Genomic DNA, 19,411 nt, shown 5'->3' with positions numbered 1-19,411 from the left:
CTCAGAACTGTACGCGGAGAAGTCTTACGATGGGTTACCTGCTACCGATAGTGCGCGTCGTTAGAAACGCGAATGAAGAGATAAATTGTAGTCCAAAAACGCAGTTATTGGCATCGGTTCGTCGATGGATTAACGAGAGAAACAGCGATGAGCACTCATTGGGATACGGCTCGACGTATTCGATTTTGCCAAGAAGATCTGTCCGAACTCTGTCCCGGTACAGAAAACGTACCGCGCCGCGTTTTCTCACGAAACCGCGAACGAAACACAGTTTTCGACGGTAGAGTTCTCACTTTCTCTCTTATCGTGCCACAATAATGCCCCAGGATTAGACAGAAACAAATTGAACTTGCTGACGAACCTGCCTGACACTGCGAAAAGGCGCTTGTTGAATTTATTTACCAAGTTCCTTGAAAATAACATTATCCCTTATGACGGGAGACAAGTGAAGGTCAACGCTATTCCAAAACCAGGAAAACCAGCCTCCGACCATAACTTGTGCCGGCCAATTGAAAAACTTTCCTGTATCCGGAAGTTGTACGAGAAAATAATCTTGTTTCGCCTCGACAATTGGGTTGAAGAAAATGGTTTGCTGCCAGCTTCCGCTAGGGCAAAGGGACAAACGTTGCGTTGCTATCTACAGGCCTATACTAGCAAAGAGTAGATGGCATCAGTTTTCTTGGATATTAAGAGGGCTTTTGACTTAGTTTCTGTCAACGTTCTGTCAGAGAAGCTGTACCTGCATCTTTCGCCGATTTCAAATAACTTTTTGCTAAAGTACATGCATTTTTCGCATGGCGATTTAACAACATCGCGATTTAGCTACATGGATCTTTCCCAGGGCTCCACACAAATTTTTTCGTGAATGACATTGACGATTGTTTTGACAATTCTTGAATGCAAAGACAACTTGCAGAAAACGGACAGGCCTCTGTTACAAGGCCCAAAGCTGTCGATTTGCAAGGACCGTTGCAAGATACTTTGGACAATGTGACTGCTTGGGCTCTTCAGTTGGGTATCGAGTTTTCCACGGAGAAAACTGAGTTTGTTGTCTTTTCTAGGAAGCGTGAGCCGGCGCAACTAGAATCTGATTCGATTGTAAAGCTACTTGGGGATGTCACACTAGATATCTGAAATAGAAATGCCAACAAAGGATAAATTTTCTCTGATGGGGTGCCCACCCAGGAGGCCTGATAAGATTATACCAAACAACGATATTATCGGTGATGGAGTACGGGTGTTTCTGTTTCCGCTCCGCTGCGAATATACACTTCGTCAAACTGGAGAGAATCCAGTATCGTTTCTTGCGCATTACCTTGGGTTGCATGCACTCGACCCACACGAGGAATCTCGAAGTGCTGGTCGGTGTTTACCCGTTGATAAATCGATTTTGGGAACTCTCATATCAATTGCCATCCGATATGACATCTTGAACTCGTTGGTGATTGAACTGTATTCTTCGACACATTTATGAAAAAAGAAATTCGTGAAATCCCGGATCATATACGCCCGCAAGTGAACTCCATACATTTTATGATAAATCCCGAGAAGTCGATTGAGACTAAATGTTTTACACTGACAGATGACATCTCGATGAGTCTACTGGCCTCGGTATCTTCAATGGTAATGTCACCGCTTCATTCAAGCTCAATGATCTTGCTTCAGTATACGTTGCGGAATTAGTTGCTATTCAGTATACTCTTGGGATCATCGACACTTTGCCCACAGATCACTACTTCATCATTTCGGACAGCCTCAGCGTGCGATGAAGCCCAAAAGCAGAGTCCCCGCGTAAAATCTTATCAGATTACAAAAATCCAATTTGCTTCAATGATTTTAGTATCTGTCGTCAGAGGACACTCAACAGCTGGCAAACCTCGTGAAACAATGGGGAACTTGGAAGATGGCTATATTCTATTATTCCGAAAGTATCGACGAAATCTTGGTTGAGGGGATGGATGCGGGTCGGGTTTTCATTCGTGTAATGTTCCGGCGTATGTCCAAGTACTATACGGTGGACGCACATTCGCGACGTATTGGGCTTGCAGTGAGTAGTCTATGTGCTTGTGACGAGGGCTACCACGACATCGAGCACGTTGTCTGGGTATGCACCGAGTATTGTGATGCCAGGTCTCAGTTTAAAAAAATTTCCTTCGGGTCCAAGGTAAACCACTCATTGTCCCAGTTCGGAATATGCTGGCAAATCGTGATCACTGGCCCTTTACATTTTTATAAAAACGATAAATATCCCAATTTATGACACCCGCCAACCCAGTTTTCGAGGCCTTGGGAGCCTGAGGCTCTAATTCATGTCGCTGATTTCCCGTTTGCAAGTTTTGTTCATCTTTCCCCGCCATCATGTCGGCCTTCTCTCCCCTGTCCCTGATATAATTAATGCTACATCGATGTTGGAAATAAGCCCCCCTCTGAATATCTTGACCAAGCATAAGCCTCCGTTACTAAAGTGAAAGTTATATTCTGTATTTCTAGCTTTAAGATAGCTGTAATTTTTTTTTCATAAAAAATCTATCCTTCCCCATCTTGTAAATTACTCGTAAACACTTGTTCTCCCTTTTGTATATCAAACTGTAATCTTAGTTTTATGATAGCTATAAAAATCTTCATTAAAAAAATTTCGTTACCCCTATTGTATATCAAATTGGATTCCTAGTTTTGGAATAGCTGTAAAAATTATCATAAAAGAACTTTCTAGTTTTAAGATAGCTGTACCATTTTCACTCCTAATTTAAAAATATATTTAAAGATTGTAAACTCTTAGTTTTAGGATATTTAAAATGTAAAAAAAAAGATTGGCACCGTCAAGTTACCACATTTGTGCCTACGAAATAAACGAACTGAATAAAAAATCTGTAGAAAAGCTCACATCAAGGGAGATTAATCACTGTAACTATACCACCAAAATGAAGGTCTTGGCTCATCATAAAACATCCCAGCTGCAAATAATATATACTGTGAATGTTTTATCACACGCTTTTGGCAAAGATCTTGTGCTGTCCTAACGTAAATCACGACGTCGAGCATGCTGTCTGGTCATATGCCATTTTTTTTTTTTTGGTTTTAGTGATTCCCATCAAGGTCTATTAAGCAAAGCTGACAGATATGCTGACATCCCGGGTAAGCTTGAAAGAGCAACAAAATTCAATTTATGCCCGCATTGAAATGTTTCATTTGTTTGCCCCGTCACTCATTCGTTTGGTGCAGCGAATTTTGTTTCTATGCTGGCTCTGAATGGAATTATCGAGCAAAAATACACCAGACAGTTCACTTATGATCCAAAAATAATATAATAAATGCTTTGCTTGATGAATGAATTAATATTTAATTTACTGATTCTACATAAAACTTCAGTTAGCTTGAAAGTAATAAGGGAAGCGTTGAAACTGAATGCTGGTTTCGGTAAATTCACGTAGAAATAGGCAACTGAATTTGAGATTTCGCACAACTGCAGTTGGTATTGTCGAAAGTTTCGGTACGAAAGGTCTGCAGTAGTTTACCTTTGATTCTGATGTGACAAGCTGGAAGCTGTGGAAGAAGCTGTGGAAAAAGCTGCGAATCAATTAAAGACTGACTTGTTAAGATACAGGAAGAGTTTTGAGGCTACCGTAAAAAATTAATAATGTTCGTAAAACCGTGTTGATTTCGTATAAAACACCGTTTAAAAACTAATAGCACGTCATTCACCGTGTAGGTTGAAGTTTGCAAATAAATAATATAATGCATAATAAATAATTGAAGAGAAAACAAGACAAATTAATAAATGAAGGAAAAAACAAAGAAAATGAATAAAGAAAAAATAATAAATAAACAAATAAAGAGAAAACAAGAAAATAAATAAACAAATAAATACACAAATCACGATAGTTAGCAATTTCAATAACGATACTTAATACGGAACAGGTTGAAAAGCACTTATACATATCACATGTCAAGTTGAGTTCTTAGAAATGATCAGACTCGATGATTATTTTTTCTTCGAACGGAATCGACAACATGATACCAATAAAACCAATTCATTCAGGATATCATATCAACCATGACGTCTATGGACAAACTAAGCAATCAATTTCCCCCATTTTTTTTTAACCACACATGGCGACGACTGTCGCCATGTGTGGTTAACTAAATCATAAAATTAGAGATGTATATCTGCTGGCCTGTCTAATTTGAAGGACAACTATCTCGGACCGGATACTGGTGTTGGAAAGAAGCACACATGGGCACCCCTCATCGACCATGGAGGGTGGTGAAAAAAAACATCGCGATTTCACCCCCACACAAATCGAACGGGGTGGTGATGTACCATTATATGTAAATAGTGTGACTTTCCGTTGTGGAGTCTCGCGACTGTCAGTTGTACACAACCGGGTACGGTTAGTCTAATTACTTCATTGCTGCGTGTTGAGGATGGCTGACACAGCGAGCAGATTGTATGGTGAGTAAAGTGAATACTAGCGAGATATCGTGATGAAATGTGGTACGATGTTGAATGACGTGCGATATCTGGTACAGCGATAGGAGGCCTTGGGGTAGTCTCGCGTCTTATCAGTTCAGTCGGGTACAAGCAATCATTAAGATAATTACGGACAGTTAGTTTTTCCCTTTTTCCGCTGCACACTGTGTGTGTGTGGAGAGAAAGTGAAAGTAGATGAAGTTTCTGGGAATTTAGTTTTTGTTCGCGTTCTATTGATGTATTAATAAAAGTATTTTTGTTTGCTGTTTATTTGTTGTTTGAAACACAAAAGTATTTCTTGTATCATAGCCTTTCTATTTTGTTTGTGTCACTTGACTATGTTTGATAATGACAAATATAACATAATGAATGAATAAACCATACTTTCAATCTAAGCTCTACAATAAATTTGTGGTTATGCTTATTTTCCAATCTTGCGAATACTAGTCTCTAAACAAACAGCTTACCTTATTCAACGGGATAAATCATCTGCCTGAATCCACTACGTTATACTACGGTCACTTTTAAAACGAGCTGCTATTTAATCCTGAAATAAAAAAGGAGAATAAAACCACGATTAATATCCTGCACTTACTTTTATCTTCACAGTGGAATTCAAAAGCGATTGAGTAAAAAGAAAGAACCGTGTTCTGTGTGACGCCGCAGCATCGAAACGCCATCTGGGGATTAGGGCTAAAATGTGACCGTTCCGTTTAATTACCTTCCAGCAGCATGAACCCATCTGGACTCGTAAAGAACGCAGAACAGTCCCTTTTGTTAGTTATTCAGTGAAAAAAACCTTCAGTTACCAAGGCGAATTATGTCACACTTTCCTTTACCTTCCCAGTTCAAATGGCACGTACCGTATGCGTCATAATTGATGCAACTGAATTAATTAAACTTTTAAACAGTCGGTTTCGATAAACATTCATTTATTTACACGAAGGTATTATAGCGCCTGGCGCGAAACGCGTGAATTAGATTAAATCATCGCGGCAGCCAATAGCGCGCATACATACACACACAGATATTAACCTAGAGAGCTGCACGCGGTGTGTGCCGGTAGTTAGGGGCGGGGGGTTCCGTAATAGGTATACAAACAATTAACGCGATCTGGTTGTTTCGATAGGCATGACGAGAGACGGTGACCCGACTGTTCGACAGCCGACACACGCGAGAGGACCCAGGCAGCAATTGAAGTTTTCATTTACGCGCTTCGTCGGTTTCGACTTCGGATCTAGATCAACACACAGTTTGAAGTACAACAACAACGTGAGATGAGACGCGCTGAAATACGCGGGATGGGGGAGGGCTGTTCAAATGGTCAATGGTCTCATTCGACGGTGTGAAAAAGCGGGTAGCCGTGATGCGGTGTACTGTTGTTGGAGTTAGGGGCCGTTCATAAACCACGTATACTCATAGGGGGACGGGGGGGTCTGGTAAAAGTCTACGTTTGTCTACGAGGGGGGAGGGGGGGTTTTTGAAAAAGTCTACGTAGATTTTTATTTTTTTGTTATTCTCGTATTACTAATTATGAATGGGATTTAAAGAGAGTTGTATTCAAAATATCGGTCTATTCTGTATTTATGCAGAAACTTCAAAGCTAGCACACTATTGAGGTAACTACTCGTTAAGTGACCACTCAACCCAGAACCCACGATTTTTTTGGACAACCTCACACGTTGTTGTTTCTTGCGTATATTTTGATATAGTTTTGATGCAAGAATAATACAAATTGACAGTTCTAAAGACGATCGCCCAAAATTCCTCTCGACGGAAGATTTTGACTGTGAAATCATCTGAGACACCACTAGTTATGGACCATTAAATGCATGAACCATAAAAAGTTAAAAAATGGTCAAAGTTAAGCATTGTAACAACAAAACACCCGATTTTTAACAATAAGTAAATTAATTTTTTTATTTTTTATATATTAATTTCGGTGGTTAAAGCAGCAGTGTAGTTAAATTTCTACAACAAAGTGTTTACTCGAGTTAATCAGTTTCTCCTGCAATCATTTACACTGATTTCAAAATATTTAAACACCCGTTAAATTTTACGTCTTGACCCTATGCAACTCCGTGCAAATCGGTTCTACTAAATATATTTATCTTCGAAAATATTCGGAGTTAAACTTTGATACTTTTCGACAATACTCAAAGGTGATACGGCTATTAATTACATAAGAAATATAAATATTTTTGGGAAGATTTAAATAGCTTCGTTCAGTTAATCAAATAAGGCAATTTATATTATCTTATTATCTTAGAAATATTGAAATTTGTTCACGAAAAGTTAAATTTGTGTGCATGTTTGGTTTATTATTTTAGTCTAGATGATAGTACACATCGACAGTATTAATTTGTAATTGTTTCTTATAATTTAACAATTTTGAATGCACCAGTAAGGCTCAAAAAGTGTTTAGCAATTCTGCATTGTTGGTGTAGGTCGCACTTCGGCCAAAATTTAAGCTAGTTATAGCAATATATATTTGAGTGACTAACCTTGAAAAGAAGTATTCCGCTACACAAACGTTGGAAAGCACCTTGAATCGGTATTAATTGATTTGATCAATCATAGACAAAAAACCATGTGAAAAACCATTCTTTAATATTTAAAAAACTTGAAATAAATCTGTACGCCAATTTTTAATTGAACATTATAATGTGCTTCTTGCTAAATTCACATTTCCTGCGAATAAGAAATTAAATTAAAAATTAAAAGTCTACGTAGACTTTTGGCCGGGGGAGGGGGGGGGTTGTTTAAAGTCTACTCAGGTCTACTAGGGGGGAGGGGGGGTTGGAAATTCTCAAATTTCGGTCTACGTGGTTTATGAACGGTCCCTTAGGTTCGTGATTAGCATGCTCGAATATTGGACGCCACTGGGTACCTACCGTGGGTTTCGATGATTCGGAATGTTCGATAAGAATTGGTCACGATGACCAGTCGACGGAACTAGAAATTGAAAAGGAAATCGTTGACCCCAATTACGGTAGGATTGTGGAGCGTGTGCCAGAAAATCAGTGCAGAAAAAGTTTTTACTTAGCGGAGAATTTAATTAAGGGTTTAATGAAGAAGTCTGAGTAGATGTGATCAGTGTTCTGCGTGTATCGGGACGTCTGGAATTTTTGCTGAAAGTTAATTTTGACAGTTATTTTTTCGACCTTTCTCATAAATTGGTAGAGAAATGTGAACCTTCGCTAATATTTCGTAGAAATTATTTTAATAAAAGCAAGAACATTATTTCAAAACCGACTACAGAATGATAAATCAGACTGTAGATTTTGTGTGTTTGGGGCAACGATGAACTTAATCAATAATGAACTAATGAACAAAACTGACGAGTAATTTGGAATGGTGTGATGGCACTGTTGGAAACGGCAACTCGTAAACAAAACTAAACTTTTGGAAGCCCGCGCAAGCACGTTCGCGCGCAATCAAACTTTCTCCTTGTGTAAATTCAGTACTTAGCACCTTACTGACGGAAATTGGACACTACGTGACGGCAAATAGATCACTATGCGTGAGTAATCGAATATATCGCATTGTCTGACCGATAGAGGGAAGGTGGAATGTATTGGTTTTTGTTTGGGTCTAGATCGAACCTCGGCCATCCAAAAATAAGCGGCATAAGGGCCACCATGTTATTGCATTTAGTTTCTACGACATACACGTCACGTTGCTGAAAAACTAGCAAGAAGAAAAAGTACCTTACTCAGAAGAACAGCTACGTGCTCTTCAATTGAGCTTTGCTCGGTAATGTTTGTATTCAATGAATTTAACGCAAAAGACTGACTAAATGCCAGGAAGATTGATAATGCATGTCGGTCAAATCTTGCGACCTCATCAAAATAAAATAAAAATAATTACTGTCTTATTAACGTTGCACGATGGCAGCGGACAGTATCAGATGCACTGATTTATGGTGATAATAATTAATCGGTGTCAGAACGCAGTTGTTGTAGTCTCATCTCAACGCGGTCGCTGTACCATGACGAAGTCAATTTAACTTTTATTCATATTTAATTGAAATAAATATTTAAAACCTGTTTTAATCCACCTAGCGGTGCAATTGTGCCTTTCTCAATCATGAACACAAGAATGTTTGCGTTGTTTATATTCATTAAAAGCTTTCAAATGCATATATTATATTATATTCTATTATTATACATGACATGACAAATATACAAGAAAAGAAAGCACTATTCGAGTTCTAAAATTTTGCAAAAGAAAAAATAGCCACGGTAATATTGAACTGAAAAAGGTGCGAAATCGGCAGTTCCAAAAAGTCGAACTTTATAAAAAAAAATTTTTCGTGATAACATAAAATCTCGACGTTTCATGCATTTTAAAGATGTTTGGCATCAAAAATACAAATTCGATTTCTGAAATTTCATGGGGTCCCTCCCTTGAAAAAAATTTTGAGTTCCGGGTTATATGGGAATTTCATATGTGACCAGACGGTACAGTCTATATTTCTGGAACCATAAAAGCGATCCGTGCGAAATTTTATAGACATCTGTGGGGATACTATAGCTATCATTTGGGACTAAGTTTGTGAAAATCGACATAACCATTTGCGAGAAACTGATATGAGTTTGCTAGTTTTGAAAGATGGCCGCTTTTCCCGGGTACTTCCGGAACCGTCTATGGTGGTCAATGTAGTCAACGAAAGTTTGGTTGGCCGTCGGTGACCTAGAACTGCAAATTTAAGTTGTTTGAGAGACATTTTAGCGAAATTTTTACCTTTTTTGCTTTCATCGGAGTATCGGTTTGAATCACAATTTGCTATGTGATCGCACGCCACAACCAGTAACTTCGGAACCGGAAGTCGGTTCGGGATAAATATTAATAGCCATTTACGGGGACGCAACATCTTTCATTTGAGACTAAGTTTGGTTGATTCGGTTTAGCCATCTCCGAGAAACCGATGTGACTGTTATTCTGAATTTGGATACTTCCGCCGGGGCTTCCGGAACCGATGATGGTGGCCAATGTGACCAAAAAGACTTTGAATGGCTGTTAGTGACCTAGTACTACAAATCGAAGCAGTTGTGGTCACATTTTGGAAAAATTTTCACCATTATACATTCATTGCAGAATTTATTAAAATCGACATTTTCTGCGTGATCGTACTCATCATCCTGTAATTCCGGAACCGGAAGTCGGATCCATTAGAAATTCAATAGCAGCCTATGGGAACGTTGCACCTTTGCAGTTTGTGAAAATCGGTTCAGCCATCTCCGAGAAAATACCTTTCTTTTGAGAGAGGCAAAAAATATTTATTTGTTTTAAATAGATATTAGAGAGTATTAAATATTAGACTATTTGATTATTATGAGATATTGTTATTATTATAGATGAGATTGAATTATATTCTATTTTTTCAGTATTCCACCAATAGGCCTAATTATTTTTCTTTTCCCAATTTTGGGATAACTTTGATCAACAAACTCATTGGATTGAAAGGAATATCGTTTAGAAAAATGGTGGATAGCATCAGGGCCGTAATGTGCTCTTGGCCGAGTTGCCCCCGCCAAAGGCGCTAACAATAGGAGGGGGCTCTGGAATCATGATCAGCTTATATTTAGTACACCGAATTCTTTTTTTTTTGCACGGGGGATACGTCCCGTGCAACAAAAAAAAACCGTGCAAAAAAAATCCGTGTTATTTCGAGAAACCGTGCAAAAAAATCCGTGCTATTTCGAGAAACCATGTAAAAAAATCAGTGCTATTTTGAGAAATCGTGCGAAAAAAATCCGTGTTATTTGAAGAAACCGTGTAAAAAAATCCGTGTTATTTTGAAAAAAACGGTGTAAAAAAATCGTGCTATTTCGAGAAACCGTGCAAAAAAAATCTGTGAAAGATTTTTTTTATCAACAGGTATTTGGTTATGGTATTTGATAATAAATAGTGTTGAACTTTTTCAATCTACAAGGGGGTCTTCAATGTGCCAAATAGAAGTTTTTTCAATGTTTCGAGGAGTTTTTTTTTTAATGAACACTCGTTTCTTCATTCAGTTCGTCAAAAGAAGTTATTGTCAGTTGAAAGTCAATAGTAAAATGTGCCAACTATTTAGAGTTCGTTTAGTTGTTGTAGATCACACGGTGCTACAGTGAATTTGAACTTTTTAAATGATCTAGTATAGGAAATGCGATACAAAATAATGTTGTATACGCAAAATCTTTATTTATAGCAAAAATAAACATTTTCTAGGAATTTCAGCACAACGAAATTAATCACGTTGTTATTTTCAGCCGATTTTCGATTTTGTAACATTTTTGAACTTTTAAAATGAACTAGTACAGCTAGATAGATCTTTCGGCGACTGTCTGTCAAGTAACCACCGGTCTTCGGGAGGAAGAGAAAATTTTACGCAAGTGTGTTTCGAAAAATGTGATGTCCTCTAGTTTGTCTACTCCTAGTTTGTCCAATGTTTGAGTTATCGATCTATATCTAAATCTTTTCCGTCTTTTAGGTTTGAAGCGGACCAATCGACTATCGATGCTAACAGTATGGGACATACTCGCGAATACTTTATTTACTACAACTGTGCCTAGATTTCTTTTCGATATTATATCAGAAATTTTTAATCTCTGTTCTAGTCGTTATTGGTAGTTGTTATGATCTACACTAAGAAAATATGCTAGAAGACTGACAATATTTTTAAGTTCCACAGAAATAACCCCCCTTTATTAAATACTTGAGAAATATTTGCCTCTGCTCACGGAGACCAACAATCCGATTTAATCTTTAATCCCCACACTTTGGCGAACCCTTTGTGCATTTATCATTTCATAAATTATTGTTTTACAACTGCATATAGCTTGAGACCAGATAAAAGACATTTAGGCTGGAACAAAATTTATGGAAAAACTTTGGTGAACTCAAATTGATAAACGTTGAAAGTCACAGTTGCAGTCCAAAAAAACTGTATTGCGTCAATCACTGCGCCACAAAGCACATTTCAGCCGTCTGCTTTATTCGAAATTTCAATTACATTTCGAATCGAGCCAAAGCATCCATTATCTGTGACTTGAATTGTAATTAAAAACTTTTTCCTGAGATGTTAAAAAGTACCATTTTGATGCATTGGTGGACCATCTTGTGCATTTAAAATGTCGAGAACTACTATTATCTTAGCACATTGGGGGACAACCTTGTGCATTTAAACTGTCGAACATTATTAAATTGCAACTTCCATAACTATTATTTCGATTAAAAACTCTTTTTAAAACAGAAAAATGCACGATTTAGACACATTGGCAAACTCCCAAGTGCATTGAAAATATTCAATTCCATTTATTTTAAGCTGCCTATCTATTGAAAAAAATATTCTTCACGGTTTCTCAAATCACTCGGTTTTTTTGCGCGATTTCTCGAAATAACACGGATTTTATTTACACGGTTTCTCGAAGTAGCACGGATTTTTTCGCACGGTTTTTTTTTTCACGGGATAATTGTATTATTGAGAAGGTATATCGAAATAGGTAATTTATACATAAAATTAATATTATTTTGCAAAATCGTGCAAAAAAATGAGTGCAACAAAAGAATCCGGTGTATTTAGTGTTTCTACAAAAGGTGCTTGAGTGTCCCTTAGGAGGCTTTCATTCAAAGTTTTCAAAAATTTGATTTTTTTCTTTGCATTTATTGAAAGGTATAAGTGTGTACTATATTGTGTTAAACGGGTTTTTTCATCCGCGTATCAAAAAAGTTTCTATAGTCCATTGTTCGAAGCGATGTCCTGGCCGCCATGGGACGCTCTCGGCTCGAGACGCGCGCCTCAGGTAGAAACCTTTTCAGGGCATTATGCACGTTTCCAGAATGCTTCGCGTTGCGCTGTACATGTATTAAGGTCTCGAGATCGTATTTCACGGAATGATCTGTAGAGGCATCACAGACTAATCGTGTGTTATCCCACCACTACAGAAATCGGTGAAAAACGATAAATTTTGGTCAAAATTGTTAGTCACATTTTAGTCCGCCACATTGGAATCGTCATGAAAGGTACAACCTTCCTTTCGGTCGCCATTGATTTTTTATTGATTCGAATTCAGGTTCCGGAGTTACGGGTTAAAGAGTACGATCACACAGTCAACTCTAAACCGATTTTTACAAACTTGAGTAAAGATATAATACATTCATTGACTAATTGCTAATGAATTTCATTTCGTACTGACTTTTTGCTCCGGAGTTACAGGTTGGTTATTGCGGTTACATTGGAATTTCTAATATAAACCGATACAATCGTAATACTTCAGAGGTTAAAAATATATTGAAATGAACATCAAATTACTTCGATCTGCTGGTCTAGATCACTGATGGTAAATCAAAGATTCTCGGAATATATTGTCCACTATCGATAATTCCGGAAGTCCCGGGCTCCGGGCATATTCCAGTACTAAAGCCACTTCGGTGACGACTGAACCAATTTTCACTAACCTAGTCTCAAGGGGAAAGTGTAATATGAAGTTGGGTTCACTTTTCACTTCGCAGATGATTCCGATCACTCCAATACAGCATCATTACTGATGCTAAGAATTATTCCTGATTCCACTAAAACACTGCATTAGGCCAATTGTAGCGGGCCGTGATTCTGAATGTGATATTCATTGTACGGTTCAGGTATGTGCGGGTGTAAGGACTTCGCGATCGCGTGTATCATCGCGAAGGGCTCGAGCATGTGTATCTTAACGTGTTCGGTCGCGTGTGCGTTTGAATGTCGCGTGTACTAATGTGTATGTAACTTCGCGTGTATAAATTCTATTTCATGACCGTGTGCCTTTCGCATATTCGCGTGTGTTCTAGAATGATCGCGCGAATACATGAATCTGATACTTAATTTTCCGTGTACGGCTCAAATTCTAGAAGAAAGTGGGTTCTTCCATATCACTAGAGTCCCAGTCATGTCGTCATGTTGTCTAGTTGATATGAGCTTTATTTTTTGATTGGCATAACTGAATGTATACCAAGAATGTATAGTAAGCTGCTAGCATGGAGAGTAAAGATTTCCGGACGAGACCGATTCATGATCGCGCGCGTTTACCAGCTCGCGTTTGAGACCGCGTTCGTAAAGTCCATATTATTACCGAAGTGTTATCAAGTTTGTACGATCGCGGCTTAAGCCTTCGTATATCGACGTGTTTGTCGCGTGCGCTCGCGTGTATGGCTTCGTGGATATGTGACCTCGCGTGTATAAATTCGATTTTGTGACCCTGTGGCCATTCACATATTCGCGTGTGTTCTTGGATGTGACGCGGACCGTCATTCTGATATTTAGTTTACGGTGTACGGATCACATTCTAACAGGGAGTGAGTTACCCCATATCACTAGAGTTCCCGGTCATGTGGCCATGGAACGTACTGTCTAGTAGATATGAGTGTTATTTTATTTCTTAATTTTCCAATTTTTTTTTGTTTCTTTTTTTAATTTATTGACGCGAACCCCTAGACTGTTTGTACGGAGGATAGAGACTTCCGCACGCGCCCGATTCATGATCGCGAGAGCGCGGAAGTTTGTAGGTTGACGCTTGAGACCGCGTTTGTAAGTTTATGAGTGCTGAGACGTTCACCTTATCACCGGGGTGTTTATCATGTTTTCGAGATCGCGGGCGTAGGTTGCTTGAATAATTGCGAGGGGCTCAAACGTTTCTATGCTGACGGAATTTTGTAACGTATATGCGTGTGTTCCTAAATGGTCTCGCGAACCGTGAGTCTGATATTAAATTTCCGGTGCGCGGTTCAGATTCTAGCAGAGAGTGGGTTCCCTTAAATTGCTAGGGTTCCCGACCAAGTTGCCATAATTCGTGTTGTCTAATAGGCATGAGCGTATTTTCTTAATTGGTCCAGCTGAAGGCATGGACCTAGGCTTGCTTCTAGGATCGAGGACAGACTTCCGGTCGTGACCGAGTCGTGATCGCGTGTGCGAGGGCATTTTTGTAGGTACCCGCTTGAGACCGCGTTTGATAATTTACGAGTGTTAAGATGTTTACTATCACCGGGGTTTAGTCATGTTTGCGACATCGCGGGCGTAAGTGTGCGTGGGTAATCGCGAAGAGCTCAAGCGTTTGTATGTTAAAGTGTTTTTCGCGTGTACGAGCGCGCGATTCGTGAATCTGATACGAAATTTCAGTGTGCTGTTCAGATGCTAGAAGGAACTGAATTCTCTTTTATCAACTGTAGTACCCGGTCATGTCGCCATGGAACGCGTTAGCTGGTGGATATGTGCGTCATCTATGACTGACCCAGCTGAAGGCGGGTGCATTATAATACTCGAAAAAAAGAGATAAAACATAATATATGAGAGATGTAATAGATTAGACAGGTACAAGATACAGCTGAAATTATGATCATCACATGACAAATTTACATTACTAATACTTGAAAAGCCAACCACCACATATAGAACATCCTTTTTCAATTATCTATTTGTTATAGGTTGATTGTTGGTTGAGAGCTGGTAACGAGAGGAAAAGTATAGAACAGAAAAAAGGCAGCCCTCCCGGCCTCCTCGATACACCACTATCGAGGCGTATTGTGATCAACATCTTGAAGCGGGCTACTTATATAAATGAAGCGGGCTACTTATATAAATCAAGTGAGTAGTCATAATGATTGATGGATTATTAACATGAGAACTAATTATCCTCTAGAAGGACATTATATTTAGATAACTCTATTGAATCTATTGTGGCTTGATGATGTTTACAATACCGTCAATCCCATCAACCTGCGAGAGGTCACTCTAATCTACAAATTCATAAGCATAATCCTATGTGTATTCTACTTTTTTGCGGCTATGTCTCTGACAATACCTACCGATCCTTTCTTATAAAAATGTCTTTAGTATCTTAACATAAAAGGATTAAATTAATCACGTAAATTGAGCAGGAAAATCTACTAATCAAATCCATCTAACAATGAGATCGCTCTGGTGCCATGTTCCAGTGATACAAGTCTAAAAAATTAACCGTTTGCTTGAGTCCCGATCAGGAAGGATTCTCAGTGTCAATATTAGTCTGATGATCGTTCCAAGTTTTTTCTTAAAAATTAATTCAAAAGCTATTTCAATCACTTTTAAGATGTCACCAAGCACTCTAATACAATACCATTACTGATGCTAAGAATTATGTGAAAAAATCTGTCCCCAGAGGCAGGATTCGAACCTGCAACCTTTGAGACTCCGGCTTAATATACAATCGCAGGACAGCATAAGGGTTTGTGCGGTGGTCGGGAGTCTAGAAGGTTGCAGGTTCGAATCCTTTTGCTTTTGCTTCACTCACCATTTCGATTTGTTTTCCCTGTTGGATACCATCAAAAAGTCTTTAATTTCTATATAAACTTTAAATGATACGCAGAAAATTGAAGAGCAACACCACATCCAAAAAAATTGCATTCATTTAAGATCAAAGAAGGAAATCAAAAAGTGCTGTACTGTACTGTACTGTATTGGCACCATCGTTGCCACGCAACATCTATTAGAAAAAGGTGATTGAGCGCTAGATGGATCAAAATTTAGCGTCAGAATAATCAGGCTGCTCGCACGACATCGACACTATTTGCGTTGACCGCAGAGTAAAGAGTCTTTAAAGAGAGGCTTCGAGAATAAACCTGAAAAAATGGCAAACCAAAGTGCATGGTGAGTGGTATCTTCAGAAGTAATGATTTTCTTCAAATTATTTCCATCGAAAAGACGGCAGTTTCTAGTTACATCATTGTACGCCCTACATTTTCAAAGGTTGAAAGTGCACCTCTTGATAATCGAACGAATCTTATCAAGCACTCAGTTCTATCGTAAATTTTCATCCCACTTACAACATCCGCCAACTGGCAACATATGTTCGGATACGGATACGATCTATCTTCCATATGGAAACAACCTTATCTGAAGATTGGAGCACCAAAAAAACGATAGCTTTTATGTGGAAAAAATGCGCCACATCATCAACCAGCGACAATATACTCTCTTCTTCATCGAACCGTGCTACGACGTTCGAACGAGCGGCGGACGAACAGAATGAGGTTAATGTTAAACATACCCAACTACACCCAACCGAATCATAGTTAGCGACAACGGCCAACCGACGAACGGCGATGCCTCACACATGATTCTCTACAACCTCTCCCGCCGCGGGACGCTGCTGCTGGGGGGGGGGGGGCTGTTGAGTAATATAGACGTGTAAATAGCAAAGTAGTCGTTATCGGCTTGCACTAAAGGGAGGAAAATCAATAAACCGACCAGCGCAGTAGACTGCAGCGATATCGACCTGCTGTTGATGATGTTGATGGTTGAGAAACTAGTTTGAATGTGGTTAAATTGTGAGGGCGTGGGTGCAAACATGATCAGCAAAATCCGACCGACGACGCTGAAATCTGGGATACGAAATTTCTATACTAAGTGAGATTGATTTTTTTCTCGCGAGTTTCGTTTAAGCTATCTACTGTTCACCTTGTAAGGAGGTTTATTTTTGTATTTTTTAACGAGTCATTGCAAAGAAAAACAACCTGTTTTTTCCTAGAGTGTTGAATTGTCCGAATGAGTCGCCTGGGATTTTTTACCTCATGATGGAAGTTGCACGAAAATACTCAACACACCGAACCACTAACGATCCCACTTGCGCAGCGTTCAAATTACACTTGACAATCCATACTCGAACTCATCATCGCAGCCTTTCCGAGAATCGCAATTAATCAAGCCCGAGTAATTATACTCAAGATGCACTGCCTCCAGCGATGCGTATACACACACACGCACCCGCACCAGTAGAACGTGGCATGTCCGCCAATCTCAAGTTCCCACATAGCCACGTTTGATTGAGTCTTAAGATGTGACCAGCATCTTGATACGCGGAAAAAGTCGATGATCCGCGTGATAGAGCTGCATGTGCTCCCAGTCGATTGGTTCCACTTGCCAGCTGGTGAGCAAATGGTTTCCCCCCTACCCATAGCCAGTGATGGTGATGGATTAATGGACACCCACATCGTTCGGCTAACCAAATGCTCCTTGACTGATGCCCAATTTGAAAAGCTTTGAAGTTGTCGTAACAACATCGTCTAGTTCGCCACAGAAAGCAATCCACGGTTTGACATGCTTTTCAAACCGGACTTTGACGCTCATGGTGATGGAAAATTGGTGGGATTTTTTTTTGATTCACAAACAGTGTTACGAGAACATTTTTCTTTTTTATCTCGAGAGTTGTCCTACTGGAGCTGTAGAGCTAGGTTCTTGGAAGGGTTCCCCGTCAGAATCTGACAGGCAATGTCGCCCACTAAAACACTGCTTAAGGCCAATTGCAGCGGGCCGTGATTCTGAATTTGATATTCATTGTACGGGTCAGATATGTGCTGGCGTAGGGAGTTCGCGATCACGTGTATTATCGCGAAGGGCTTGAGCATTTGTACGTTAACGTGTTCGATCGCGTGTGCGATTGTATGTCGCGTGTGCTAACATGTATGTAACTTCCCGTATATAAATTCTATTATATAACGGTGTGCCTTTCGCATCTATGCGTGTGTTCTGGAATGATCGCGCGCATGCCGTGAATCTGATCCTTATTTTTACGATGTACGGTTCAGATTCTAGAAGAAAGTGGATTCTTCCATATCATTAGAGTTCCCAATCATGTTGCTATGGAACGTGTTGTCTAGTGCATATGGGCTTTATTTTTTTTTGATTGGTCCAACTGAATGTATGGACCAAAGTTGCTAGGACGGAAGATAAAGATTTCCAGACGTGACCAATCCATGATCGCGCGAATGCGGACGTTTATGGGTTCGCGTTGGAGACCGTGTTTGTAACTTTGTAAGTACTAAAACGTTCACCTTAGTGTTATCAAGCTTACGCGATCACGGGCGTAGGTGTGTGTGTGTAGATGATCGCGAAGGGCTTCAGCCTTCGTATGTTGACGTGTTTTTGTCGCGTGTGTTCGCGAGTAAGTGACTTTCCGTGTATCAATTTGATTTTGTATCCCTGTAGCCATTCACATATTCGCGTATGTTCTTGGTTGGTCACGCGGACCGTCATTCTGATATTTAGTTTTGGGTGTACGGTTCAGATTCTGATAGGGAGCTTGTTACCCCATATCACTAGAGTTCCCAGTCATGGAACGTGTTGCCCAGTCGATATGAGAGCTTGTTTTAATTAGTCCAAGACTTCCGTTTTTAGGTTCACGCTTATGGCCGCGTTAGAAAATTTATAAGTGCTAAGACGTTCACGCTATCACCGGAATATTATTATGTTTGCGAGAACGCGGGTGTAGGTTGCGTGGATGATCCCGAAGGGTTTAAGCATTTGTGTTTGTTACGTGTATGTGACTTCGCGATTTTTTTTTGCCATGGTAAGTGATGTCTAGTGGATATGAGCGTCATTTTTTGATTGGTCCACCTGAAGGCATTGGACCTGCGCTACCAGGCTAGGACTTCTGGACGTAACCGATTCTTGATCGCGTGAACACGGGCGTTTGTAGGATCACTCTGGGGACCGCATTTGTAAATTTATAAGTGCTAAACCGTTCACTTAATCACCGGGGTGTTTTGATTTTTGCGAGATCGCGGTCGTAGGTGTGTGTGTGTGAATGATCGCGAAGGTCTCGAGCGTTGGTATGTTAACGTTTGTTGCCGCTTGCGCTAGCGTGTATTTGACTTCGCGTGCATACATTCGATTTTATAGTCATGTGGCCATTCGCATATTAGCGTGTATTCTTGAATGATCGTGCACGGACCGTGAATCTGATGCTTAATTAGTGTATGGTTTCAGATTCCGTTTGTAAGTTTATAGGTGCTACAGCGTTGGCATAATTCCCGGGATGTTTTAATGTTGGCGAGATCATTGTTCATAAATGTTCAAATAGAATACATAACAACATTGTTGCTTCAGCAAAAATATGCGCCATACAAAGTTCGAAAAGTGTTGCGAGCCAATTATTTACGAAAAATCGA

At 39.5% G+C, this 19,411-nt stretch overlaps 1 protein-coding gene across 3 annotated transcripts in view; it reads right to left on the bottom strand.

Annotated features, from left to right (window-relative positions):
• Nucleotides 1–19,411, bottom strand: part of LOC131692498 (dnaJ homolog subfamily B member 6) — a 407,140-nt gene that overhangs the window by 180,337 nt on the left and 207,392 nt on the right. For all 3 annotated transcript variants that reach the window (XM_058979580.1, XM_058979583.1, XM_058979582.1), the window contains one exon: nucleotides 4,939–5,018. The gene's annotated coding sequence lies outside the window, so the exon portion shown is untranslated. The remainder of the gene's footprint in view (nucleotides 1–4,938; nucleotides 5,019–19,411) is intronic.

Source organism: Topomyia yanbarensis, chromosome 3, assembly GCF_030247195.1.
Source record: "Topomyia yanbarensis strain Yona2022 chromosome 3, ASM3024719v1, whole genome shotgun sequence".
NCBI classification, from domain to species: domain Eukaryota; kingdom Metazoa; phylum Arthropoda; class Insecta; order Diptera; family Culicidae; genus Topomyia; species Topomyia yanbarensis.
This window is presented reverse-complemented; position numbering and strand designations above follow the sequence as displayed.